Source organism: Nomascus leucogenys, chromosome 2 (genome assembly GCF_006542625.1).
Source record: "Nomascus leucogenys isolate Asia chromosome 2, Asia_NLE_v1, whole genome shotgun sequence".
Lineage (NCBI taxonomy): Eukaryota > Metazoa > Chordata > Mammalia > Primates > Hylobatidae > Nomascus > Nomascus leucogenys.
The window spans coordinates 144300747-144328559 of record NC_044382.1 but is presented as its reverse complement, the minus strand read 5'-3'; the positions used below and the strand labels follow the sequence as shown (position 1 = coordinate 144328559).

General features: G+C 43.6%; 1 protein-coding gene across 3 annotated transcripts in view; it reads right to left on the bottom strand.

Annotated features, from left to right (window-relative positions):
• Positions 1 to 27813, bottom strand: part of WWOX (WW domain containing oxidoreductase) — a 1126706-nt gene that overhangs the window by 1032540 nt on the left and 66353 nt on the right. The gene's annotated exons all lie outside the window — the stretch shown is intronic.

The following is a 27813-nucleotide window of genomic DNA, read 5'->3' as shown; positions in this document are numbered from 1 at the left end:
TCCTGCGTCAGCCTCCTGAGTAGCTTGGAACTACAGGCACGTGCCATCAAGCCTAATTTTTGAATTTTTAGTAGGGACGGGGTTTTGCCATGTTGGCCAGACTGGTCTCAAACTCCTGACCTCATGTGATCCACCCACTTCAGCATCCCAAAGTGCTGGGATTACAGGCATGAGCCACTGTACCCGGCCTTTGTTTTCTTTTTTAATAGTTTCAACTTTTATTTCAGATTCAGGTGGTACCTATGCAGATTTGTTACATGAGCATATTGCATTATGCTGACGTTTGGGGTATGAATGATCCTGTCATCTAGATAGTAATACGTCCTATTTTTGTCCCTCTTTTATAAACAAGGAAATATAAACACAGAGAGGCTAACTAACTTGCCTAGAAAAGAAATGGATAACCTCATCTTTGTCATTCTTTATATAATTCCAGGTAGTGCCTCATCCAATTTTAGTGTCTCTGTGTGTCACACTTTCAATGTAATGAAAACAGATTAATTTTAAAATATTCCAAGTACAGGCATTCCATGCATCACTCCTGAGGAAAGTTACTCCTATGATCAAATATCCTGTAAATTCTGAGAACTGTTCTAATAATTATTCCAGTTCATTTTTCCACATAGCAGTGCCTCCCACTCTTCAATGCCATTCTCAAATCCCCCCTCAGATAAGAATCTCTTCTGAGGATCAAGAACCTGCCTTGCTCTAAATCCTCACCCAAAACCTTCCCCATGTGGGAAATCTATGTTAATTCCACCAAAATGGAGCTACAAAACAGCAATCATGTATAGGAGGGGGAAAAAAGACTGAAACTCATAAAAAGGAATTAACATATTCACACGGGATGCTATATATAATATGTACAAAACAGGTAGGTATCCAAGACTTTTTAAATGCAACTTCCTAAAACATTGGGACCATACATTGATATATTTTGGTGGCGTATTTTTCAAAGCCCGAACAAATATAGTAGAAACTCATTATGATGCTAGTTTCTGTTGGCAGATTTATGTTTTTTTACCTTTGCTACCTATGATCAAAGAAAAATTCCCAAGCCTTGTTGCTCCAACTTAGTAGCTCAATGGTCCAAAAGCAAGGTAGGGCTGCATCCCAGCCTGCAACCTGTTCACCAGGCTGGGTGCCCAGGTGGAGGAGCTGTGGGCCCCACGAGGAGGGGGCATCTTTTCTTAATTCTCACAAAGGTGTGTGTGGCTGGCAGGCTTGGCCTTGGGAGGCTCCAGGGGCTTTGTGGTCCAGCGGTCCAGCTGGATCCAGTGGTCCAGCAACATCATCTTGCCTGACCTAGTCCTCGTCACTGGGGTTGGAAAGAGGGCTCATAAAATAGATTTTCCCTTAACAAGGGGATGGAGAATGACACAAGTCACCATAAAGCTGGTATGTGGACATTTTGGACCAGAGGAGCAAGACTCAAGTAAAGGTCCTTGAGAAAGTCACACAGTGATCAGATGACTGATACCCTGGGTCCCAAAAAAACAACAAATGGGGATTGGGAGGACGATATAATGATAACTAAAGTATAGTGAACTCATGACGTGGAAGGCCCCCTGTCCAGCATTCTCCATTATCACAGTCAACTTTACAACTCGATGAAGTATGCAGCGTCATCTCCAAGATTAATTATCTGGCTCAGGTTCGACATCCACTTAGAAAATGAGCCGGGTTTCATACCAAGTGGTTTTGACTCTGCAATCCAATATACCTTCCCCCTGCCATGCCAGTGTGATTATAGTCAGCCCCCGAAAGGATGCAGGATCTGAGCCAAATCGCTCTTCCTGGCGCCCAACTCACCCTACGAATATGTGTGAACAATAGAGTTGGCTGGAAGGCATATGCACTGTAGCCATCATGGAGTTGGTCGGGGAGACACTGAACACCCAGCAGGCATAGCCTTTGGAGGCCAGAGAGTCAGTAGGTATACTGGATAGGACCGATTTTGTTGCAAGTGACAGAAACCCAGACAAAACTCACTCCAACACAAAGGGAGATTTATTAGTTCCACAATATTTCAAGATCAGGGGTCAAGTTGGCCAAAAGAACTGGTTTGCTCTCTCTCTCATCTCAGGTTGACTTCACCTTTCTTACTGTCTCCTTGTGGCAGGAAACTAGGCTGCTAGCAGCCCATACAAACATCCCTGCACCTCCTAGGCCCTCAGATAAGAGACTGCACCTTCTCCACCGGCTAGGGACTGGTCTGGCCTAAGCCAAGTGCTCATCTTAGCACCAGCCACTTCAGCGAGGGTGTAATGGACCATAACTGGCCCAAACTAGTTCATGCAAATTACCACCACCCCCCTCACTGTCATAGTTCCTAAGATGGAGCTATTAATACCAAGTGTGGACAAACGTGCTGGACAAGATAACAGCTGCCACAGTAGGAAGGGTTTGGGTGGGAAGTGAGTTCTTGAGGAAAAGTAAGAAGGATTTGAGCCAGGCGTGGTGGCTCATTCCTGTAATCTCAGCACTTTGGGAGGCCGAGGCGGGTGGATCACTTGAGGTCAGGAGTTCAGGACTAGCTTGACAAACATGCTGAAACCTCGCCTCTACTAAACATACAAAAATTAGCTGAGCGTGGTGGCAGGCGCCTGTAATCCCAGCTACTTAGGAGGCTGAGTCAGGACAATCGCTTGAACTTGGGAGGTGGAGGTTGCAGTGAGCCGAGATCACGTCATTGCACTCCAGCATGGACGACAGAGGAAGACTCCATCTCAAAAATAAATAAATTAATTAATTAAATTAAATAAAAAGAAGGATTTGTTTAGGTGCCATTATTATGATAGCCACTGGCTGTTAACTACTTGATCTCTTCTCTTTCTCAAAAATAGACTTCAGAACTCTTGTCCCAATTGCATATGCCCTCTGTGTGGTTTCACTTAAAACTGTCTTCAGTTGTCTCTGAAGGTGGACAAATGATCCAGCATTATTACAAAGACATACAGACTTTGACATCCCTCATGGGCATGCACCAGTAAGAGAGCGATGGAGACAAGGACAATCTCTAACTTACATCATCAGAGCAGCAGAAGTGCCCACAGCTACCAAGAGGCAATGGGAAGTGAAACCTCTCAGGGTGGGACTACAGCAGGAAGGGGCTCCTAGGAGACCATCATGGCACAGGTGAGCTGCACCTCTGAAGATCTTGCTGTTAACTTGTCACAATGTGCCCCATGCCTATGCCACCTCTAGAATCTAGGTATTCCTAGTCCTGAGAAGCCATGCTTTCTCCAGTTTCTGGCTTGGCTCAGACCTGAACCCATGTCTTGCAACTCTACCCTCCAGATGAGCTGCATACTCTCAGCCACAGCCTGGCTCAAACACCAGCTTCAACAGGAAGGTCGGGCCTCTGGCATGACCTCGCCTCTGCCTGCACCTCCAAATTTTGCCTTCCTGCCCGCTTCCCCCATTCTCCTCCTTAGCCTCTATTCCCTTCCCTTTTTCCTTGTACTCTACTTCAATAACTTTAAAGCAGATTCTGATCTTCACTAATCTTTTCTGTTAGTCAAACGCTGAATCAACACAGAGCATGTGTCATATCTTGTCAAACAGGGGTATTCTTTCCAGTGATCCCAGGGAAAATCACTGACACGATTTCAAAAGGCCTATCATTTCTCCCCAGTACCCATCAAGGATCTTAACACCCATGGGTCTGTCAATACCTTTATGTGAGCCAGTGATTTTCCAGCCTGGGTCACGTCATATGGCCCAGAGTTTAGTGTCTGTAAAGTAACATTTGCAGTTATTTTTCCCTAATATTATCTCCTTGAAACTTCTAAATGATGGTCCTACTATTCTGGGATTTTTCAGGTAAAGCCCTGTCACTCCAATTCTAGAGACTTAAAACTTTATTTTTTCCCAACTGAGGCAAGCAATCTTTTTTTTTTTTTTTTTTTTTTTTTGAGACAGAGTCTGGCTCTGTCGCCCAGGCTGGAATGCAGTGGCGTGATCCTGGCTCACTGCAAGCTCTGCCTCCTGGGTTCACGCCATTCTCCTGCCTCAGCCTTCTGAGTAGCTGGGACTACAGGCACCCGCCACCACGACCGGCTAATTTTTTATATCTTTAGTAGACATGGGGTTTCACCGTGTTAGCCAGGATGGTCTCGATCTCCTGACCTTGTGATCTGCCTGCCTCGGCCTCCCAAGCTGCTGGGATTACAGGTGTGAGCTCCCGCGCCCGGCCGAGGCAAGCAATCTATTCTATGTTCAGATGTAAACTCTTCTCACCACTTTGATAAATATAACTGTATTGATTTAATACACATTGACAAGTACTAAATTTCATGTAAATAGCTAGTTAGAAAACTATAGCAAGTACCTTTAAATCGACTGAATAAGAAACCACACAATCCCAAATTCTCATAACCCTAGTAAGGAATTACAATGAATGAAGTGATGTTATAGTAATTAAATTCTTGGAATGCATCCATAATGCCTAATGGAAGTGGAAACCTAACGAGGTCTTAATGCCTGGGAAACACCTATTACGTCACGGAAATCCCTAGAACCCACCGCATTTACCTTTCTCCTTTAAAATTAGGTGAGAAAGTAACTGCTTTCTAATGTAGCTTGAACCATTCTTGCCCTGCTGAAGTTAAGGTAAAGGAAGGACAAGAGACATAGGTCCTGAAACCTGGAGAAAAGATTCTGCACTATTTTCTTCCCTTTGGCAGGTCAAGGGACCGATTTCTATTAAACAATGTCACACCTTCTAGTGAAACTGTTTCTGTAACCCTCCAAAGAGTGAGTTACTTTGCGTCTTTTTTTGGGGACAGAGTCTCAATGTCTCAGAGTCTCACTCTGTGTGTGGACCAGGCTGGAGCACAGTGGCGCAATCTCGGCTCATTGCAATCTCTGCCTCCCTGGTTCAAGCAATTCTCCTGCCTCAGCCTCCTGAGTAGCTGGGACTACGGGTGTGCACCACCACGGCCAGCTAATTTCTTGTATTTTTAGTAGAGACTGGTTTTCACCATGTTGGCCAGGCTGGTCTAGAACTCCCGGCCTCAAGTAATCTGCCTGTGTCAGCCTCCCAAAGTGCTAGGATTACAGGCGTGAGCCACCGTGCTTGGCCTCAAAGACTAAGTTCCTTGAGAGCAGTCCTCTTTTCTTTGTGCCCACCTGGCACCTCCTGCAAAGTTTGGCATAACTCAGCCATGTGTGAAGGGTGGGTTGGATGGGCAAAAAGACAGACAAGGAACCAAGAGCATCATTTGCTACTAACTTGCCTAAAACATTTACCCTCAGTTAACCTGGTTAAGATACAATTCAAAGAATAAAAACTAAGGTAAAGGGTGTTTCTTTGGGGAGATGGGACAGTTCTGTATCCTGACTGTGATGTTGGTAACCCAAATGTATATATGTGATAACTTTTCATAGAACTACACACACACACAGAGAGCCACACACAAATGAGTACATGCAAGCACTAGCAGAACTCAGATAAAATCTGTAATTAGTTAATATTATCATGCCAATGTCAATTTTCCAGACTTGATTGTTATGCTGTGATTATCACTGGGGAAGCTGGGTTAAGGGTACCCAGAACCCTCTATACTATTCTTCGCAACTTCTGTGAGAATCTAAACTTATTTTAAAACAAAGCTTTTTATTTATTTTTCTTTTGAGACAAGGTCTTGCTTTGTCAACCAGGCTGGAGTGCACTGGCATGATCTTGGCTCACTGCAACCTCTGCCTCCCGAGTTCAGGCAATTCTCCTGCCTCAGCCTCCTGAGTAGCTGGGATTACAGGCACGTGTCACCACGCCCGGCTAACTTTTTGTATTTTGAGTAGAGACAGGGTTTCCCCACATTGGCCAGGCTGGTCTCAAACTCCTGACCTCAGGTGATCCACCTGCCTCAGCCTCCCAAAGTGCTGGCATTACAGGCATGAGTCACTGCATCCGGCACAAAATAAAGCTTTTTAAAAGACGAATGTAAAGAAGAAAATTCCAACAAGTCAAAGGATATCAATTGACCAACTGTCAGGTTAAACTGTGAGTTCTAGCAATTAAGAATTTGTGAGAAAAATACCAAATTGTACTTTTTTTCTCTCCAGTGGTTACCCTCTAGATCGGCAATGTCTGATGAAAATAAAGGGTCACCTACATAATGTTAACCTTTCTAGTAGCCGTGTCAAAAAAAAAAAAGTAAAAAGAAACAGATTAAATGAACTTCAATGATATTTTATTTAACCTAGTATGTCTCAAATATTATTTCAGCATGGAACTAATATAAAAATGTTAGTTAAATGTTTTTATACTGTCTGACACCTGGTGGGCATTTTATTTTACATCAACAGCTCATTTCTATCTGGACCAGCTACATTTCAAGCACTCAACTGCCACACATGGCCAGTGGCTACCATACTGAATGGGGCACAGCTAGGTACAACCTTTAAGATGCTGTTAAAGTCACTTTGAGGCCGGGCACAGCGGCTCACACCTGTAATCCCAACGCTTTGGGAGGCCAAGGTGGGTGGATCACTTGAGGTCAGGAGTTCAAGACCAGACTGGCCAACATGGTGAAACCCCATCTCTACTAAAAATACAAAAATTAGCTGGGCACGTTGGTAGGTGCCTGTAATCCCAGCTACGTGGGAGGCTGAGGGAGGAGAATCACTTGAACCTGGGAGGTGGAGATTGCAGTGAGCCGAGATTGCGCCAATGCACTCTAGCCTGGACAACAGGGCGAGACTCCATCTAAAAATAAAAAAATAAAAATAAAAAGTTACTTCGAGAGCTTTTCATAATTGCACCTTTTCATTTCCTTTGAAGGAATGCACATCTCCAGCATTTCATGCCTACTTTATGGTGACAGGATGCACCACCCTGGGGGGTAATATAGCTGAAGCTCTCTACCAATGAGTTTCTATATGTAAACTTACTTAAAAAAAAAAATCACAGTTCACAGTTCAACTCGAAAAAGTTCTGCGGCTTCAAGCATTTGTATGCGCTGTGGCGTATTCTTGGGGAAAACTGTGAATCCTTCCTATCAGATCATCTACAAATGAAGACAGAGTCTCATCAATTTTAAACAGTGCAGTTACAGAGGCAGGAGAGTCTTTGACGCCTGTTCTATATTCTTCTGATTCCATGTTGCATTAAAAATAGAATATCAATTAAATAACGGCAAAAAGCCTTGACATGACCATGGAAAGAAATCTTTGGCTATTCCCTGATAGGCCAGTTCTCGGCCTCCTTCTATGCACATATGGTGGGTTTGTACACACACACCACACCCTACCACTGCTCACTCCTTGGCCCTGAGACTTGCTTTGGCCAATGGAATGTGAGCAGAGATGGCAGGAGTCGCTTTTGAGCCGAAGCGAGGGTCAGCACGTTCCTCTCTTCCTCTGTCACAACATCCAGCAGCGCAGGCTGCTCTGTGGGCCCCGGTGCTGAGAGATCCCCATCTCACAGAGCCCTCCAAGCAACTCATGATGAAAATTCAGTTTGAGCAAGAAATAAACCTTTGTTGTTTCAAGCCCCAGAGATCTTAAGGTTGTTTGTTATTACAGCATAACTTAGATTGTCCTAACACATAATTCCATTGTTGATCCTGTACATGTGACATCAACGATTCTTTCCCAGACATCTCTCTGAGTACGAGGGCTTATCGCATCTGCTATATAACCCAGACTCAGTTTTACAGTGGTTTCATTACCGACCATAAAAACTGTAACAGTGGAACTGTATAAACAAACCGAACAGTGTTTTTACTGTAAAACATGAATGTAATATAAATATTTGTCTTTGCCTTCTCTCAGCATCTGTAATGAGAGCAGAAAATTCATGCCATATGTTTATAGTATAAAGGGGGAAAAAATAGATCTCTATGATTCATCCAAGTGGGTGCCGGCTAAGCTGTTTAATATTTTTAATTCATCCATTTTCCTTCACATATAAATCCTCTACAAATCATAAAACGCTTATGATTGTCAGTCACTAACTTCACGATTATTTCTACACAGGGGTCCTGGCTAAGGCGAATGTGAGCATGGTGATAATGAGGTCATTTTCTCTGGCATCATGAGAAAATACCAAGTGAATCGCTACAGTCTGACCCTTGCCTACCCCAGCCCACCCCAGCCCCGTAAATTCAAATATGAAAACACTTCTCCAAACACTTCAAAATCCCTATCCTACCTCTAGCTGAAGTGCCACTGAATATTTGGGATCCTGACAGTTCCTGCTTTTTTAAAATCCTCCTAAGTGGCTGTGGCTGCTTAGGACCTTCTTACATGGTGGAAGGAAGCGTTACCGTGCGCACTGAGGTCTGTGCCAAGCATGGAATCCAGCTTCACATGCAGAGAGCAACGGGGGAGGTTTTTATATTGGAGCTGCAATTGAGCCCTTGATGTGAAGTTGCTGAAGCCTGCCCAAAGTGTTTGTGCAGGCTTTTAGGATGCAAGCCGAAAGGCACAGAGAATGATTCAATTTTCTCCAAATTGGCTCATGGACCAGAGGTTTCTGGAAACGGTCACCGTCCTCCAAAATCCAATACTGCAGCAAGCAAGCTTTGTTTGAACATGACACAAATCTACTCAGAGGAGGCTCTGTGTGGCACCAAGGAGGCCAGCTCCTCGCGGGCACAAGAGTTGTTGATGGGAATAAGGAAAGGTGGGGGCACCTCGATGAGTTAGAACCCAGGATGTGCAAGGCATGAAGGGGTAGCATTTAGGAGCTTTCGGCTCAGTGAGTGGTACTTGGCAGGTGTTACTGAGCATGTGCCACTAACCAGGCACTGTTATCTCATTTAATCCTGACAAGCATCCTACAGTTCAGGGATGCAATATCCCCATTTCCTGTAGGAAGATAGAGAGGCATATGCAGGAACACCTTGTCTGAGATCCACAACACTGCTACAGAACGGCGCAGCCAGGATTCCAATCTCCACTGGGCTGATTCCAAAATCCACGTTCTCAACCACTAACTAGACCACCAAAGTCAAAGAAAACCTTTCACGCTCATAACCAACTGGTCCTATGCCACCCCAAAGTGATGAGAAATACAGGCATTGTATCTGCTCTTGCCCGAATATTCCTGAGCTTGGGCCATAATACAGGCCTTGCTTCCCTCCCCACCCACACCACCCCCAACACATGCACACATAGACCCCTAATGGGTGGTAGATATTATTATTACCATTAATTTACATGTCTGTCTCCACACTTAAGACTCCTAGAGAGCAAGGACAACGTCTCGTGTACCTATACGTGCTGAGAGTCCAGTGGAATGGCTGGTGTAGAATAAAGGGTCAAAACATGGTTCTTGACTAAATAAGGAGACCTACAGGCAAACAATCAACACACTATGTGATCAGTGCTGTCATAGACGCATATTTAAAAACCAAAACTTGGACCATGAGTTTTCGGGAGGAAAGAACCTTTGCTTTCTTTCTTTTTTTTGGAGACACAGTCTCGCTCTGCCGCCCAGGCTGGAGTGCAGTGGCACCATCTCTGTTCACTGCAAGCTCCGCCTCCCGGGTTCACGCCATTCTCCTGCCTCAGCCTCCCAAGTAGCTGGCACTACAGGCGCCCACCACCACGCCCGGCTAATTTTTGTATTTTTACTAGAGACGGGGTTTCACCGTGTTAGCCAGGATGGTCTCGATCTCCTGACCTCGTGATCCGCCCACCTCAGCCTCCCAAAGTGCTGGGATTACAGGTGTGAGCCACCGCACCTGGCCAGAACCTTTGCTTTCTTTATCACTGCCATGTCATTGGTGCTCAATGCTGTACCTGACCCAGAGAAGAAGGTTGACAATGATGTGCTGAACAAAAGAAGGAAGGGAGGGCAGGAGAGAGGAAAGAGAAGGCCAGGAAAGCTTTGTGGGAAAGATACCCTTGAACAGAGACTCATAGGATACAGAGGCAGATGTGGGGAGGAAAAGCTTAGCTGAGATCCTTCCAAGCAGAGGACACAGTCTGTGCCAAGACGCAGAGAGACAGGAAGGTTTGGCAACAGCAGTGAGTTTGATATGGTTGGAACAAGAAAGAGAATGGCCAGACAGGAGCCTAGATATGTAGGCAGAGCCCCAAGCAATTCTCTTCTTTTCTTTGCCAGCACTTGGAAAGCACACGCTAGGTACCACCACAAGTACTCGGGTACCATCATGAACATTTCATATTAGCACTTTAGTTCATCTTCACAACAATCTTGTGATCCAAGTACTATTATCATCCCCAAGTTACACATGAGGAAACTGAGGCAATAAGAACAAGTGAAGGTCACATGGTTTTCGTAAGTGGCATAAACAGGATTTGAACTTGGGAAGGCTAAATTCCAGATGTGCTGCTTAGGCCCTCATAACACATTTTATAGCTCAATCCTTTCAGACTCATGACATTAGCAAGTTTTTGCAGTCCTTCCGTAAGTGGAGCCTGGTGTGGAAGAGGAACCCGTGGAGGCTAAATGAGTCCTTTCTAAGGGCCATCATGTTGATGAGGTGGGCTATTTACTCTCCTTAAATAAAGACCTTCCATACCTCCAGTTTATACACTTACACATCTAAAATATATACTATCTCTAAAAAAAATCTATATTTAATTATACAGCATCAGTGAAATTTCACTCAGGGAACAATAATCCAACATAAATGAATGCCTCCAATAGAAAAAGCTGTAATTTAAAATAAATTACTGTGTTTGTCAGAAAAAACAAATTTACTCTCTTTATAGCATGAAAAAAATATTATCTGGTATTAAGTAGCCCAAGTCAATTAGAAAATTTCATCAATAGCAAAGAACCAAATTACCACCCTAAATTCCTCCTCTCCCAGTGTAGATTTCACTGTGGATCCCAGCCACGGAGTGCGCCGCCAGCTCCGGCCTGAGTTTCATTAAGGCTTAAAGTCAATTAAGCCACGAATTGGAACAATCATTCCTCCTTTGCAAAGTATTGATATTTTTTTTTCCTGGCCGCTTTAGGGCTTTTCCAGTGCTCACGAAGAGATTTATGTTAGACAATTTCTTTCTGATTAAAACAAATCATAGCTCAACAATTCTAATTTCCTCCTTTCTAAGCAAGAAATGATCAGAGAACGCTGAAAACAGTGATCAACACCCCCCACACACACCGCCACCACCATGCAAAGCTCGGCACTAAAAACCTCATAAAAACACTGCTAGACAGGTTCTCTCTCTCTCTCTCTCCTTCTGTCTGTCTCTCTCTCTCTCTCTCTTTCTGTCCCTCCTCTGTGTCTCCACCTCCTCTTTGTGTGTCTGTGTGTCTCTCTTTCTCTGTATGCCTGTCTCTCCTTCTCTGTATGCCTGTCTCTCCTCTGTGTCTCTCTGTATCTCACTTTCTCTCTCATTAATTTCTCTTTCAGTATACATGTATCTTGACAGGTTTCAGGACAATTACTTATGAAACAAAAAGGAAGAAGGACATTAGAAGCAAAGCCAACCCCAGCTGGGTTTGTAGCTTTAAGTAGTACTAAACAAGAAGGCTTTTATACTTACCTCCAAAACCCTACCATCATCTCAGGCCTTTTAATTTTCAAAGCTTTTACTAACTTCAGATCAACCTTCTCTCTCTGGATGACACCCTCAAGCACAGTCCGGACGTCTGCTGGATTTACCCACTAGCACTCATGTATACCCCTGCTCTGGGGAGCAGCTGGGTTTACCTGCTAGCCCTAACATACATCTCCTACTCTCGTGTACAGCTGGACTTACCCACTAGCACTCATGTATACCCCATATCTCGGGTGGAGCCGGATTTACCCACTGGCCCTAACATATACCCCCTACTCTCAGGTGCAGCTGGGTTTACCCACTAGCCCTAACATATGCCCCTTACTCTCCTGTGCAGCTGGATTTGCCCACTAGCACTCATGTATACCCCGTATCTCGGGTGCAGCTGGGTTTGCGCACTAGCCCTAACATATACCCCCTACTCTCGGGTGCAGCTGGATTTACCCAGTAGGGCTAACGTATGCCCCCAACTCTCGGGTTCAGCTGGATTTACCCGCTAGCCCTAACGTATGCCCCCCCTACTCTCAGGTGCAGCCTTTTAAGCTGCTCATTCTACCTAAAGGCCCAGGTTTCCGTCCCTCAAAATAAAGCTGGATTACGAGTCCACTCTGCATCGCATCACAGCCGGCTCCCACTGCTCCAGAATGACCAGGCAAGTTAGAGATTTTCCAAATCAGGATAGGTCATTTTCAAAGAACTGGAATAAAATACGGTTAACATAATAGACTGTAAATAAGGAATCTTTCTTCAACAAGCTACAAGGTAGATGATGAATTGGGGAGACTTCAGTAGCATCAACCTGAAACCAATTCACACAGCTCAGTACTTAGGAAAACACATCAAGTTATTTGCACCTTCTGCTGGTCTGCTTTCCGAAAACCAACCAGCCGATCTGTCCCTTCCTACAACGGTAGGATTACTGCTGCCCAGGTTATAACTCCCATGGCTCAGCTGTTTTACCCTCTCACTCACTCGGTAAATATTTACCAAATCCCTCCAATTGACCAGGCACTATGCTACTCACTGGGGTTGTACCAAGAGGAGTAAGACAAGCAAGGCTTCTACATCCCTATGGCATTGCCCCTCTGCTGCTGTTTGAACCTAGACATCCCTGTGGCATTTCATGTCTCTGCTGTTTGTTCCCTGAGCCTCAGTCTTTTCATCTGAAAATAGGATTCATAATATTAGCTATCTCACAGTGTTGTCGTAAAGATGAACTGAATTAATGCATTTAAAGTGCTTAGCACTGGAACACAGTGGTAGCTACTATTATTATTATTATCATTATCATCATCATTATCATAAAAATAAGAATTTAATAAGCCATCCAATTAAGCATGAAGTATCGGGGGCCATATTCCTGTTCTGCAGGCAGAATTAATTATTAACTATAATTAATTGCCTAAGTTACCTTCTGTGGGCCTCAGTTTTCTTGCCTGTCAAGTGGGGGAAGTTAAACTGGATGATCTCAGAAATTCCTTTCCAATCTGAAAATGTTACCTTTTTACAACCACAGTATACCCAAATGTAATCTGTTAATTCATAACTCTCTCCAGAAGGACAAATGAATTTACTAATTCATACCTCAATTTTTCATCCTATTAAGTTTGCACAAATTTGCTCACATCTTTGCTGTCCCTGCAAAGCAATGGCTAAAAGTTATATAAAGCCCAACGGATCATACATGACTAAATGAAACTTGATTTTTAACAGATTATTTAAAGCACTGCAGAATTATTTCTGTGTTTCTGTCTCCCCAAAAATGTCTATGTTGGCAAGTCTTTGAGGATGCCACAAATGGCGACCCCACCCAGCCACCTGATTAGCATCATTAACACCCCTGCCAAGTGCCCTGGCTTCTCCTCCAAGGATACAAAATGGCCCATGGCCCCATGTAAACATTTGACCAGCTCTCGGTTATCCGTGTTTATAGACTAAACACAAGGTAAACCATCCCAAACAGAAAGCAATTCTAAAATGACTTTTTTTTTTTTTTTTTTTGAGACAGAATCTCGCTCTGTCACCCAGGCTGGAATGCAGCGGCACAGTCTTGGCTCACTGCAACCTCTGCCTCCCAGGTTAAAGGGATTCTCCTGCCTCAGCCTGCCGAGCAGCTGGGATTACAGCCAAGTGACAAGACAACTGGCTAATTTTTGTATTTTTAGTAGAGACAGTTTCACCATGTTTGCCAGGCTGGTCTCGAACTCCTAACCTCAAGTGATTCACCCGCCTCAGCCTCCCAAAGTGCTGGGATTACAGGCGTGAGCCACCGCACCTGGCCTGCTATCTATTTTTAAATGTCACTATGCGAATTCCAGGTATGAAAGGATGTGATCTAGCACTGACATGCATTCCTACTCCTAAAGTGCCCATCACTACCCATTAGAGGAAGAATCCAGAAGGTTCCAGAAGGTAGAGGAAATCAGATGAAAGACGCTCTAGAATAAAAGCTTAGCAGCCTGCTTGACAACAACGGCTGTGGGGGTCACGGTGACATTTCCAACTGTCCAATAAAGAGAGACAGTTTGGGGCTGGAGGCTGGCTGAGCTTTTGCGAGAATGAAAACAGCAACAACTTAAACAGGAAAAGTGCTTAGTAACGGCAGACAGCACAGAAGGGCAGGGACGGGGGGCCAGTGAGGTTTGAATCTGCCCTAATCCCCTCTGTACCAAATCCAGCCAGGCCAGGCCACTTGCGTGCAGCTGTCTTGCCTCTCTCCGGGTATAATTATGAAGAGCTCCTCCCTTCACTGTCAGCACTTCCTGATTCAAACAGTAAAGTGTCTCATCACCCTCCTCCTAACACAGGGTTGCAGATAAGTAAACACACGTCTGTTTTCATGGAGTTTCTACAAGTGAGGAATGCTTTCTCTTATAATTTGTTAATGGTCCTCACAATAGGAACTATTGAAAGCGATGATTATTTTTAGCCTTTGAGGCTCCGTGGATGAATGTTAAAGTTCTTCCTTGAACGTCAGGAACTAAGCAAGTCTGTTCAGCCCCCGTCTCGTCCTTTTCTGCTCTTTACGCCCAGGACCATGGCAAACAGGCCAACAGAGTCTACGGACCCCGCACTCCCCTCCCTAATTCAGCCCAAATGTCTGTCTATCTCACTCACTGAGTGTGGACTGTATCACCACCACTCAGACTCAGCCAGTGATGGCTGCCAGGACCTAGAGAATAAAGTCTATTCTCCAAAGACTGGAATCCAAGGCCCTGAATGATCTGGCCTCAGAGGAGCTGCCTGCCCTCTCCCCAACACCACACCCAAGCCTGACATCTCCATTCCCAGGACAAACTACTCAGCTGTGTGGATGCTCTTCCTCCAGCTCCAGATGCTCCCTTGCCGTGGGGGCTGATCACAGTCCACCAATACTTTCTCCTGCAACCATCCTGCTTTGAAGCACGTGGGGAGACCATCTTTCATGAGTCATGGGAATATCACTCTTACCATACTACCCAGGCGCTGGCATCAATGACAGTTTAGGGGTATCACCTAATTAGCAAAGTCCTTCTAGACTATCTTATGTCACCCACTCTACCACCTAGCACGTAACAGATGTTGGATAAATTAAAATTGCCCAACATTTTTAAATTTCAGCCAATTTTTAAAACAGCCTGAAAATTTGGGAGCTAGTTGGTAAACTGGGTTGGGAAAACATTTGATTTTGATAAGCAAAGATAAAAATGTGCACCCGCCCTTTTATAAAAGAAAAAGCAAGCTGCATGAGAACTGTTGAGCCATGCTTCTCAACTTCTGCACATATCAAAATCTCCTGGAGTAACTGCAAACCACAGATGGCTGGGCCCCACCTCCAGAGATTCTTACCTAGTAGGTCTGGGGTGGGGACCAAAAATTTGCATTTCCAACAAGCTCTCAGGTGACACTGATGCTGCAGGTCAGGGACCATACTTTGAGTAGCACCATGTACGTATCTGCAGCATCGGAGACCACAGAGATTAATCAATGAAACACCACGGACACCACTGCAAATATATCCTATCCTTCCCTGCCTTAAAAATAGCACCCTTCCTGCCCCTTCCTTTTTATTTTTATCTTCTTATTGCTTACAATTTGATGTAGATTTTAAGCATCCTGTAATTCGTCAACTAATTCTCTCCTGGCTACGCATTCCAAGTAATTAAAGTTCAGTAATAACTTATTCTTTCTGCTCCAGCACCTGCATTTCATTTGTTTATTTTCCCAGAGTCATAAATCTGAAGGGCTGTCAAAGTGCCATAATATTAGTGCAATAATCAAAGTTAATTAGTCCCTCTCAATAAACAACAACAAAGCCATTACAAAGATGCACTGAAGTTTCTCCCAGCTACCCGGTTTATAGGACGCATTGTAGTCGGAACAATTAGAATCTGAGAAATGTCAGTAAATAAGTGCACTGTTCCTCTGCCATTTAAAAGAAGACTGTGCTCTTCATTCACGCTGATTCATTAACTCCAGGGAAGGAAAAGCAGGTCTTGGCTCCTGGGTCTGCACGCTCCCCAGCTGCCTAGCCTTACCAAGTGCATCCCAAGCTTCAATAATAAAAAGAGGGACAGGGGTTACAAAGAAATGAGTGGGGCCAGTCTCACTGCCAACTTTTAGTAACCCAATATCTTCAATAACTTTGGATTTATTATTTAGGGAATTTGAGAGATGTGAGTTTTAGCTGGGTTCTGATGAGAAGGCAGCCAGTGGAACTCGGAGGGCAGGACCAGGGCGAGTGCGTAGAAGATGCTCGGAGGAAGATTCTGCCTTCAATATAAGGGAGAACTTATTAATTAAGACGTGTGCAGAAATGGGATGGGCAGCATGGGTAGAGAGGAGCTTATGCCAAGGCGGGGTGATTCCTGATCAGGGATGTTTTAAAAGTGTTGGAGAAAGGTCAGACAAGGTGACCTGGGAGACTGATGCAACCCCGGGAACTTAGGATTCCTTGCACACAGTGGAGCTTCCTGGGTAATTATACATGTCTTGTCCTTAGAACTCACTATCCAGTCTCTCTCAAAGATCCTTCTCCCCTTGAGGCCATGGATCCAGTGATAGTTATCTACCGCTACATCACAAATTCCCCCAGAGCATAGTGACTTAAAACAGTAACCATTTGGTATCTCACCAAATTTTGTGGGTCAGGGATTCAGAAGTGGCTTAGCTGCCGGGTGGTTCTGACTCAGGATCTCGCATGACATGAATCAGCCAGGGCCTCAGTCACCTGAAGGCTTCACTGGGCTGGAGGATTCCAAGGGGGATCATACACATGGCTGGTGGCCTCAATTCCCTGTTGCATGGGCCTCTCCTCAGGTCTGCTTGAGTCTCCTCACAACATGGCGGCTGGTGAGTGATTCAAGAGAGTGAGCAAGGAGAAGCCACGAAGCCTTTAGGACCTACCTCAGGAGTCATACCTGGCCATTTCTGCCAAATTCTATTCATGGAGAGTGAGTCACTAAGTACAGCCCATATTCCAAGGGAGGAGAATTAGCCTCTACTTCTTAAAAGGAGAATTATCAAACAATTTGTGGACAGACTTTAAAACAATCACAGCCACTTCTAAGGCTTCCTTTTATAGGGTCTTTAGAACCTTGGGCATAGCTGCATCTTCTACCTAAGGGTCAGGGACTAGCTCCAGATGAACCCTCCTAGGAACATAGCGTAGGCTCTGCCACCCCTACTTCTCTCCAGCATTAACCCCAGGCCCTGTGGAATGCCAGCTAGCTCCATACCAGGGCACTGGCACCGAAGACATGACAGGCACCTTTCTGCCCTCTGTGGATGGAAGGCGCCCCCTGCTCCTTAGCACAGCATACCTTAATGGTTAATAACCTTAGTCACATTATTATTATTATTATTACTACTATTATTTTTGAGACAGAGTCTCGCTCTGTCACCCAGATTGGAGTGCAATGGCCTGATCTCGGCTCACTGCAACCTCCACCTCCCAGGTTAAAGCAATTCTCCTGCCTCAGCCTCCCCAGTAGCTGGGACTACAGGCACACGCAGACATACCTGGCTAATTTTTGTATTTTCAGTAGAGACGGGGTTTCACCATATTGCCCAGGCTGGTCACCAACTTCTGAGCTCAGGCAATCCGCCTGCCTTGGCCTCCCAAAGTGCTGGGATTACAGGCGTGAGCCACCATGCCCGGCTACCTTAGTCAGATTATTAATTGCCACATTGGTGGGAAGCTGAAGAGAGAAGAGGCTACTTCCCAGTGCTTTGATCATTTAAAAAAATTAAAAAGACATAGACTTTACAGCTGATGCTGGAATGAGTTAAAATTTTGGGGCTATGTGGATGTAATAAATGTATTTTGCATGTCAGAAGAACATGAATTTTGGAGGGCTGGGGTAGAATGCTTGTGCCTGATATGGTTTGGCCATGTCCCCACCGAAATCTCAACTTGAATTGTATCTCTCAGAATTCCCACATGTTGTTGAAGGGACCCGGGGGGATGTAATATAATCATGGGGGCCGGTCTTTCCCATGCTATTCTCATTATGGTGAATAAGTCTCAAGAGATCTGATGGGTTTATCAAGGAGTTTCTGCTTTTGCTTCTTCCTCATTTTTCTCTTGCTGGCACCATGTAAGTGCCTTTCACCTCCTACCATGATTCTGAAGCCTCCCCAGCCATGTAGAACTGTAAGTCCAGTTAAACCTCTTTTTCTTCCCAGTCGCGGGTATGTCTTTATTAGAAGTGTAAAAATGGACTAATACAGCGTCCCTCCAAAATTATTATGGTGAAACCTTAATTGCCCATGTGATGGTAGTTGGAGATGGGGCCTTTGAGAGGTGATTAGATGAGAGTGGAATCCTCATGAAGGGATTAGTGCCCTTAAAAGACACATGAGACAGTGTGCCCTCTCTCTCTCTCTCTCAATTCCTCTAAGCTCTCCACCATATAAGGACACAGCAAGAAACAGGCTACTTGTAAACCAGACAGAGGGACCTTGCTAACAACTCAACAAGGTTGGCACCCTCATCTCAGACTTCCAGCCTCTAGAACTGTGAGGAATAAATATTTAAGCCACTCACTGTATGATATTTTTGTGATAGCGGCCTGAACTAAGACAAAGAAGAAATATTGCTCCAACAAGATTTATGAGTGTATTTTACGGATCTGTATTGGACAAGTTAGCTTCCCCTGCAGTGACCATTTACTGAATCTTTACTATGTGTCAGAATCTGAGAGTCATATTAGCATCTGCAGGTAAATCAGCCAAGGTTCAAAGAGATGACTGAGGCCAGGCACGATGGCTCATGCCTGTAATCTCAGCACTTTGGGAGACCCAGGCAGGAGGATCGCCTGAGCAGAGGAGTTCGAGACTAGCCTGGGCAACGTGGTGAAGACCTTCCTCTACATTTAAAAAGAAAAAAAAAAAATTAGCCAGGTATGGTGGCATAAGCCTGTAGTCCCAGCTACTCAGGAGGCAGAGGTGAGAGGATCGCTTGAGCCCAGGAGGTCAACGTTGCGTGACCCACGATTGTGCCACTGAACACCAGCCTGGGTGACAGAGCAATACCCTATCTCAAAAAAAGAAAGAGAGAGATGACCAGATTTGCCCAGGGACACCCAGTGAGTTAGTATTCACACTAGGATTTAACCCCAGATCTGTATGGCTCCAAAGCTGGGGCTACCTCCATTCCACTGGGTTGCGTGTGCATATGTAAAAATTAGCTGCGTTTTAAATATTTGTCTAAAACAAACCTTAACCTATTGCAGGGCGTGCTGCCCCAGCCTGAGACTGGCTGCTTCATATACAGTTGTTTCTCTATTTGTCCTTGGGTAGGGAAGTTTTATCAGCACAAGGACCGTTTCTCCTCTGTTTAATCTAACACCTGCTAGCCTGAGATTCTCTAAATGTCCCACAATAAATATGAAAAACAGTCTCAAGCATATTTTTCCCCTCTTAAATAATAGAGCCTAAATGCCAAGTGGCCAAAAGCAGGCCTTTCAGCCACTGGCTGAACACTGTATGAAGATGAAATCCGTCTCTTCAAACTATGTCAAAAGTGCTTAATAAGAACTCAGGGGACCCCACATTAACGAAAGCATGCATCTGCTTTGAGTTTCACATGATTGGGAGTGATGGTTCGGAGCCAGCCACCTATGCTTGACTTTCACTCTCTGAAACTCTGCGGTTAATCACAGCCCTCATTATACAAAGGTTACAATGGATATAAAGTTTGAAAGATTCGGTTCAAGATTGCAAGCGGTGGCCAGGAAAAAAAAAAAAGGAGAACACACAAAGACAATGATCAAAGAACAATGAATAACAGTCAAGAGTAAGTCACTGCAAAATTTTCAGAATGAGAAATGAAACGGAAAACTTAGAGGATAAGTACCAAGCACAAGTTTTAGGTATTCTGGAGACAGGAAACTCAGAATATTTTAGCAACCGATTATGTCTATGAGGGGGATGAATAATTTATTATCTGATAAAGAATTTTCCCTGAGCCTGTGACAAGAAAGGTCAAATAGGCAACTGAAGTAGAAGAGTAAATACACTATATACTACTCAAAAAGGAAGTCTGGAATGGAAGGCGAAGGAAAGAGCTTCCTTGGCCCATGTTCATCAACTCCCTCAGATTACAAGGAGCGCAGGGGATGTACTTTTTAGGTACCCTCATATTAGGAACCCAGAAGTATTCATACAAATAAATGCAAATAATGTATGAATACAATACTTGTCTAAGTCCTTGAAAAAGGCCAATCTTCCAGCATCACCCACACACCAGCTGCAAATCCTGGATCCACCCCGTTATCTCCTAGCTGTGTGAGCCTGGGAAAGTCTATGCCTCTTCCAGCCTCTAAACTGCCTCATCTGCACAATGGGTTTCACACATAATATAAATACTTCACTGTTAAATGCTAAGCGCAGTACTTAATACAAAGACAAATAGGAATATCCAACCCCCCACCTGCAGGTGACAATAATAGGACATTTTGCAAACGCCCCAAGGAAGAACTTCAGAACTTTACCTTCCATTGTGAGCATGCACTTATTGATTTGAGCAAGTGGCTTATATAGTCCTTGCTGGTTTGCAGACTTGTTTATATCATACTTTATTTATTGAAAATCCAATACTATACAGAAAAACAATTTGTAAAGCAAAGAAATGAGGAACAAATCTAATGGCTGATTTAGGATGTGCTCTTCCCAATAATCTACAACTATTAATAATATTAATAGCTTTTATCTTTTTGTTTAGCTAAAGATAGTTCAGAACAATGGAGATAAGCCCTGTGACTTGTGATGCGTTGACGAACAATCATTTTTCCAAGCCAAGTCACCAGCTTAGACAGGCATGAGGCTCGTATTTTACCCACCCCACATACCAGATGCCTCCCCCGAACACATACACCGTAAAAGAAGGGCAAGGCCTTCCATCCGCCAAGGCAAATCATGGGACTTAAGCTTTTAATGTCAAAGGAGATTGCGTGGAATTCCCACAAACAGTGAAGCTATACCAGCTCATAAAATCACTGAATTTGAAGGAGACTAAAAGTAGCTAGAGTTTTGCAGAAGTCCTTAAAAGTGCGAGCAATTTACTCCTCAGCATCCTAGCCCATCGTTCCTTAATATCATGCCATGAAAACACAGGGTGTGGCAGTTTCCCGGCAGGGCAAACAACAACAACAACAAAATGAAAACACAGGTGTCAATATCTATGAAAAGCACAGCAAAGTGTTGAGCCCATGAGCCTAATATAATGGTTGGTACTGAGTGCTCCCTATCTGAAAATACTGTTAAAGTCATTATTTGTGATGCTTATCAATGAGGCTGCAATCACATAATGCTGTCAGTACTATCCCTATGCCTTCATTCCCACAAAATAAATAGACCCGGTATCAACTCTATTGAAAACCTGAATCATTACAGCATTTCAGCAGCAAACCGTGTGGTTGCAATCAACTGAGCATGCGCTCTCTCCCTAAAACATGCACATTCCATTACCTCTGGCTAATAAATCTTTTATTTTTACCCCTCATCTCTCTGCTTTCTCAATAATCATTCTGATATAAACCATTGCTTGCTGTTCCTGATGACTAATCCCTTAATCACCTTTCCTAAATATATGCAGAGTGTATTTCTTTGTAAATACAAAAGAAAAAGCAATCACATAAATAATTAAGATGGCTTTTCAAATGACAGTTGAGTGCTAATATGAGCTACACTGGAAAATACTAATCAACAAACTAAATACACATCTATTAAAATGTAGGAGTCCAGGCATATGAAGACAGAAAAAGAATTCATTGCAACTCCCCTGAAATCAGGCTGATAAACAACTGCCTCTTTCAGCCAGTTGCAGAGGTTAAGAAAAGTAAGCATCACTTTGCACTTTCATATGTGAAGACAATGTTATTATTGTTGTTATTAATAGCAACAGCTAACATTTAATAGAGCACTTAATTTATTCCACAATGGGTTAAGACTTCATATACACAGAGTTCAATAGAACCACCTATATCTCTGAATGGAGATATTATGATGTGTATTTTACAGATGAAGAAACTGAGGTTTAAAGAAGTTAAGAAACTTGCCCAAGGTCACAAGATGTATCTGATTCTAATCTTTGCCACTATAATACAGCATGTTTTATAGCCATGGTTATGAACAGGGGATGATTTGCACCCCCAGGAGACATCTGGCAATGCCTGGAGACATTTTTGGTTGCCACAAACATACTTGGCTCACCCCTCCCATATGAGAGGGGAATAGATTCAAGACACATTCTGGGAAGTCAGGGGTGAGTCGAATAGTAACTCTAAGAGAGGGCCACCTGCCCCTCTTCCCATACCAGCCCTCTCTCCCCAACCTGTGGCCATCTCCATGTCCAGCAGATGCTGATATTTCACAACACTTACTGAGCCCCTTGCTATACTAATGGCCAGGTCCCAACAGAAGCTCTTCTGCACTCTCTGTTAAACACATCTAGTGAGGGCCTGGAATGCATGAGGCACATTGGTTACTTATAACAATCCCTCTCCTCTCTCTCAATCCACCGCCCCTGCCTCCCAGCCTCAGCCTCATCCCTTTTCCTCCTGCAAACAACGTAGGGAGATGGATGACAGCTCCATCCGCTCCCAATCTACCCTACCTCCTTCTTCCACAGGACCAGAGTTTTAGATTCCAAGTTCTGGGGATCTAAAATTTAGAAACTAAAATTTAGAAATCTAATAGAAACAGAAAAGGAGGAACTCGGAGCCCCATTGGGGTCTTTCAAGAGCTCTACACTGGAATGTCGAGGTCTTGTTGTAGCTGTTCATGAAGTGTGTTTTGATACCTGATAAGCTCTTGTTCTTTACATGCAATGCCCCTTGGATGTCCTGGCATCTCAAGACAGGGAGTGGGATATGCCAGACCCTGAGAAATAAAGCAACAGAAGCCCAACTCCAATAGATACTGGGTAAAAGAAAGAATAAACCACGGTAATGAAGGACTCAGACACACCTATCATTGGCCCAGACTTAGAGAAGTCACATGGAATCCTAACATGTAGACACTGCTGCTAAATAAAAGAGTCCACTCCATCTTGAAAACAGGAAAACATCTTACTCTGCCAGCCACACTGGCCTCTTAGAATACATAGGAAAATGATAGGTGCTCGTCTTAAAAGGTGAGGGCACCAGTGTATAATTCACATAAGGATGTGAGTGAGGTAGATCACATCTGTGCGCTGCTCCACAACATAGAAACAAGCCCCACTGCCCCGTTGTCTTTATTTAAATATGAATGGGAGCTGATGCGTCTCCCTCTCCTCCCTCATTTTTTAATTATGCCAAGTGGATTGGCCTTTTAAGACAGTGGTTTACTTCTGTACTGGCCATATTATCCTATTTTAATTGTTTTCATTTCTTCTCTTACTTCTAACTTTGGAGCATCTAAAATATCTCAGCAGGAGGGCATTTTCCCATGAAATAATTAGTAGTCGTAGTAATTACATATAGGTTCTTAATATACTTCTATATGGAATGTGTTTTCACTTGTTATATTTTATTAAATAGCTGCATCTCCCCAAAAGTAATTTGAGAGCTCTATAAAGGATATCTTGAATATAAAGAGACAATAGGGTAGATCAGAGCGGCTTCCTCTAAGAAATAGGATGGATCCTGAAATTAATCACTCAAACCACAGCTAGAGAATTTGAAAGCAAAATCTGCAAAGTATGAACATTGATACTAAACATGGTAGAAAAGATGGGCCATGGGGTGGAGCAGACAGACTTGCAGTTTGGAAGCCAGATGGACCGAGCAAGGAGCCTGACTCTGAGCTCATCAGCTATGCAACTCGGGTGAGTTCCTTCACCCTTCTGAGCCATTCCTTTGGCTTGCAAAAAAAAAAAAAAAAAAACCAGGTTTTTGCACCCTCCTGGATGAGGGATATAAAGTGCCTGACACAGCACATGACAGGGATTTGATAAATGGGGGCTGTTAGCTGTCCCATTGAGGATGTGAGAATAGCATTCTGCTGGATAAGAGGCAGACATGAATGTTCTAGAACATGGCGATCCTGGAATGTGCAGTGAAGGCAGGAAGAGGAAGAATGGGCAGGGAAGAACAAGTTGGGGTGGAGGAATAAACTCTTATCTCCAGAAGCAGAGCTAAGAATGCCCATGGAGCCTTGGCACATGATAGTCTCCGCTGAGCCAAACGGCCCAAAGACTTCTGAATGAGCTTTCGCTGCAACAAAAAACTTTGGATCATTTTGAGAGCCTCCCGTGAGGCGCCAATATGTTGCAGTACCTTCCCGGCCCCGACATTGATGTGATTCATCGTACGTATACGAATATGCTCAAGCTGGCCAGCAGCTTGAAAAAATGGAGTCTATCAAATTGACCTTGAGAAACACAGGAAGGTAATATTTAGTGATATACCAGATGAAATCCTTGCACAGAGATGTGAGGTGAGGAAGGACCTGAAGGGAAGCAGAGCAGCAAATATCAAGGGTCAGGGAGTTGGGGGATGACATAGAGACCAAGCCTAACAGATGTCACCAGAGCACGAAGGCCTTACAACTTCACATCCTCTCTGCAGGGTATGAATGGTGCAATGGAACGAAGTGGGAATGACAGCTTCTGGTGCTAAATTTGAGTTTCCAAAATCATCATCTTGGGGAAATGACGGACACAATATAATGGCATACACAGAGAACAAGTGAAAAGATGAGAGATGATGAACAGGTTGAGTTTCTTGAGACTACAACCTACCAAATCTAATTTTAAACATTCAGAGTTGCACGTATTAGTTTTGTTTCTGTTCCATTTTCCTTTTCCTGTGTCCCCGACGGTAAATAATTTTGAATAATTCTTAGTCTGGGATCACTGGTCTACCTCAAGGTACCATATGTTAGAGTAAAACTATAAAACGGTAAATTCTATCACCTGAAACTGACTCACAAGGACCCAATTATGGCTCAAAATATAAGAAAGAAACACTGAACAGTGGGTCTTCGAGATCATCCTATCCAACCTTCTTCCTTGAAGATGAGGAAACAGGCTCCAAATAGATCCAGAGGCTCATCCGAGGTCCCACCGTTAATTGGGGCAGGTCCAGGAATGTCTGCTCTAAGCATCAAACAATAATTAAAATAGGATAAATGCAGATCTATGTGTTCTCATATATATTGTGTTCTCAGAAAAGAAGAGAGTAACTTTAATGATGCAAAAACAGTTGTGCTACAGCATTATCTTCCAAGACTGCTTTAAACATGAATGTCACTGTACAATCAGGTTACCATAGTGTCACTAACGTCCCTGGAATTTTACCTTTCTAGTCTCAAATATTACATCAAATGGGCAGAGTTTTACAATTTTGACATGTCCCCCTGCTAGTCCCAAGAACACTGCAAGCCCTCAACAGTTGTCTGTCTACACTGTCAGTGGGAATGGACATTACGGCAACAAGATAAGAAAATGACTCGGGAGGTCGGGCATGGTGGCTAACGCCTGTAATCCCAGCACTTTGGGAGGCCTAGGCACGCAGATCACGAGATCAGGAGATCGAGACTATCCTGGCCAACATGGGGAAATCCCGTCTCTACTAAAAATACAAAAATTAGCTGGGCGTGGTGACACGTGCCTATAGTCCCAGCTATTCGAGAGGCTGAGGCAGGAGAATCGCTTGAACCCAGGAGGTGAAGGCTGCAGTGAGTCGAGATCGTGCCACTGCATTCCAGCCTGGCGACAGAGTGAAACTCAGTCTCAAAAAATAAAAAATAAAAAATAAAAAATAAAAAGAAAATGACTTGGGAACTGTTACCAAAATTTTAAATGCATATGCCCTTTGAATCAAGGAGTCCACTGCTAAGATTCTGCCCTAGGCATTTACTCACAAATGCATAAATAAAGAATGTTCAGAGCAGCATAGTTTAGACCCAATATCAGATGAAACTAAGAAAGACTGAAGCAAGAAAGAGAGAACAGTGAAACACCATTGCTTGGAATAACAAATAGCAAAACAATGCAAACAACCTAAAAGGCCACCAAAGGGAAGACTGGTTATAGCATAAGCACATGATGGAATTTGCAGCAGTTAAAACAATGAAGTAGATCTATATGCACTAATAAGATATCTCCTGTAGTACTAAGTTTAAAAAAAAAAGGTACAGAACAGAATGTGAGTGTGTTTGCTGGTATATATATATCACCTTTTCCCGGAAGAATACACAATGTTTATCTTCCAACAGAAGGACCAAGAACGACTTTCACATTTCATTTTTCACCTTCCCATTCTGCAAGTAAATTCAAATAAGATGCACGTATGCCCATTTGTACTCTTCTCCATACATCTCTAAAGATTACTACTATCCCACTACTAGAGGTTACTACTTTTCAACATTAGTCAGAAAGACAATAAAATGATCAGAAAAAGTAAGACTCTGTTTTCTTTTTTATTTAACCCAAAATAATAAGTCCAGTGAGCTCAAGATAAGGGATCATTTCAGATATACTGAATTTCAAATATTTCATCATAAATACACTGAAAAAGCAGAAATAAATCTTCCTTTCCTTTATTTTCATAAATTTTCAGTCCAGAGTACCAAAAATTTTCTTAAGTACACTGTGGTCTATTTCTTCAAATGGCAAGAAATCTTTCATAGCATTCAAAAATGAAGACGGCCTCCACAGGGTGTATCCAGCCCCCTTCAGGCTCTGCTCGCAAACACGGTGCTCTATCTCCTCCTCCCCCTCCTCCCAGGGCCTCTGCACCTGCCATTCCCCCACCCCATCTGACCCTTCTCCAACCTCCTCAGGTCTTTCTTGAGATCTTAGTTCAATCACCTCTTCCTTGAGGACTCCAAAGGTCTCCCAGCTCGCAGGCATCATTACTGATTCCTGGGACCACTCACTGGTTTTTCAAGTTTACATTAAGATCTGTGATTTTTGACTAAATTTGTCTTCCACAATAGGGAGAAAGCTCTACAAAGACAGGGGTAATGTCTGTTGTCCTTAACAGTAGACCCCAGCACCCATCACAGAGGTGTACTTCATGAATATGTGAATGAATGAAAAGTGAATGAATGCAGTCTAGACTTCATTCTGAAATCCAGTGATGTTTCAAAAATCAAACAGCTCACATCACTCTCTAGCTCAAACCCCCAATGTCTTCCTGACCGCTATCTCAGAGTCTAGCAGACACCCATCCCCCAACAGCACCTCTCCTACCCAGTCCATTGATCTCCAGCCACACTAGCTTCCCTGATGATCCTTGAAATCTCCGGGCTTGTGCCTACCTCTGAGCCTTAGCATATGCTGTTCTCACTGCTAAGAGAATACTTCTCTTGACATTTGCATGGCTTACCTCTACTTCATTCAGGTCTCAGATAAAATGTCACAACTTTGGAAGGCTCTCTGCTGATGACTCCATCACGCTCACGCTGTCACTCCCCCCACTTTCCTCTGCTTTACAGTCCTTTATTTATTGACATTATGGTAAATATTAAAGTTGATTATGGTCTATTTTTCCTACCTAGAAGGTAAGCCTACGAGGGCAGGGATTCTGTTTCGTTTAATACTATATCCTTGGTCCCAAGACTAATGCAAACCCTTAGTAAATATTTATGTAGACACATATCAAAATCAACCTCTACATAGACAGAGAAAAGTAAGAAATCAGAGATAGGGTTAAAGCCTACTTCTTTCTAATCTTAAAAACCATAAGCATAACAGTCTCCTAGTTGCAATCATGGGCGTTCACCACGTTTTATTTTTCTTAATAAATGAGTTAAACGAATAAACATTCTCAAACCCCTGACTAATAAAGCAGATGACACTGACAATGAACTATAAACAAATGCGTGAATAATAATGGAGTTGCTCATGCT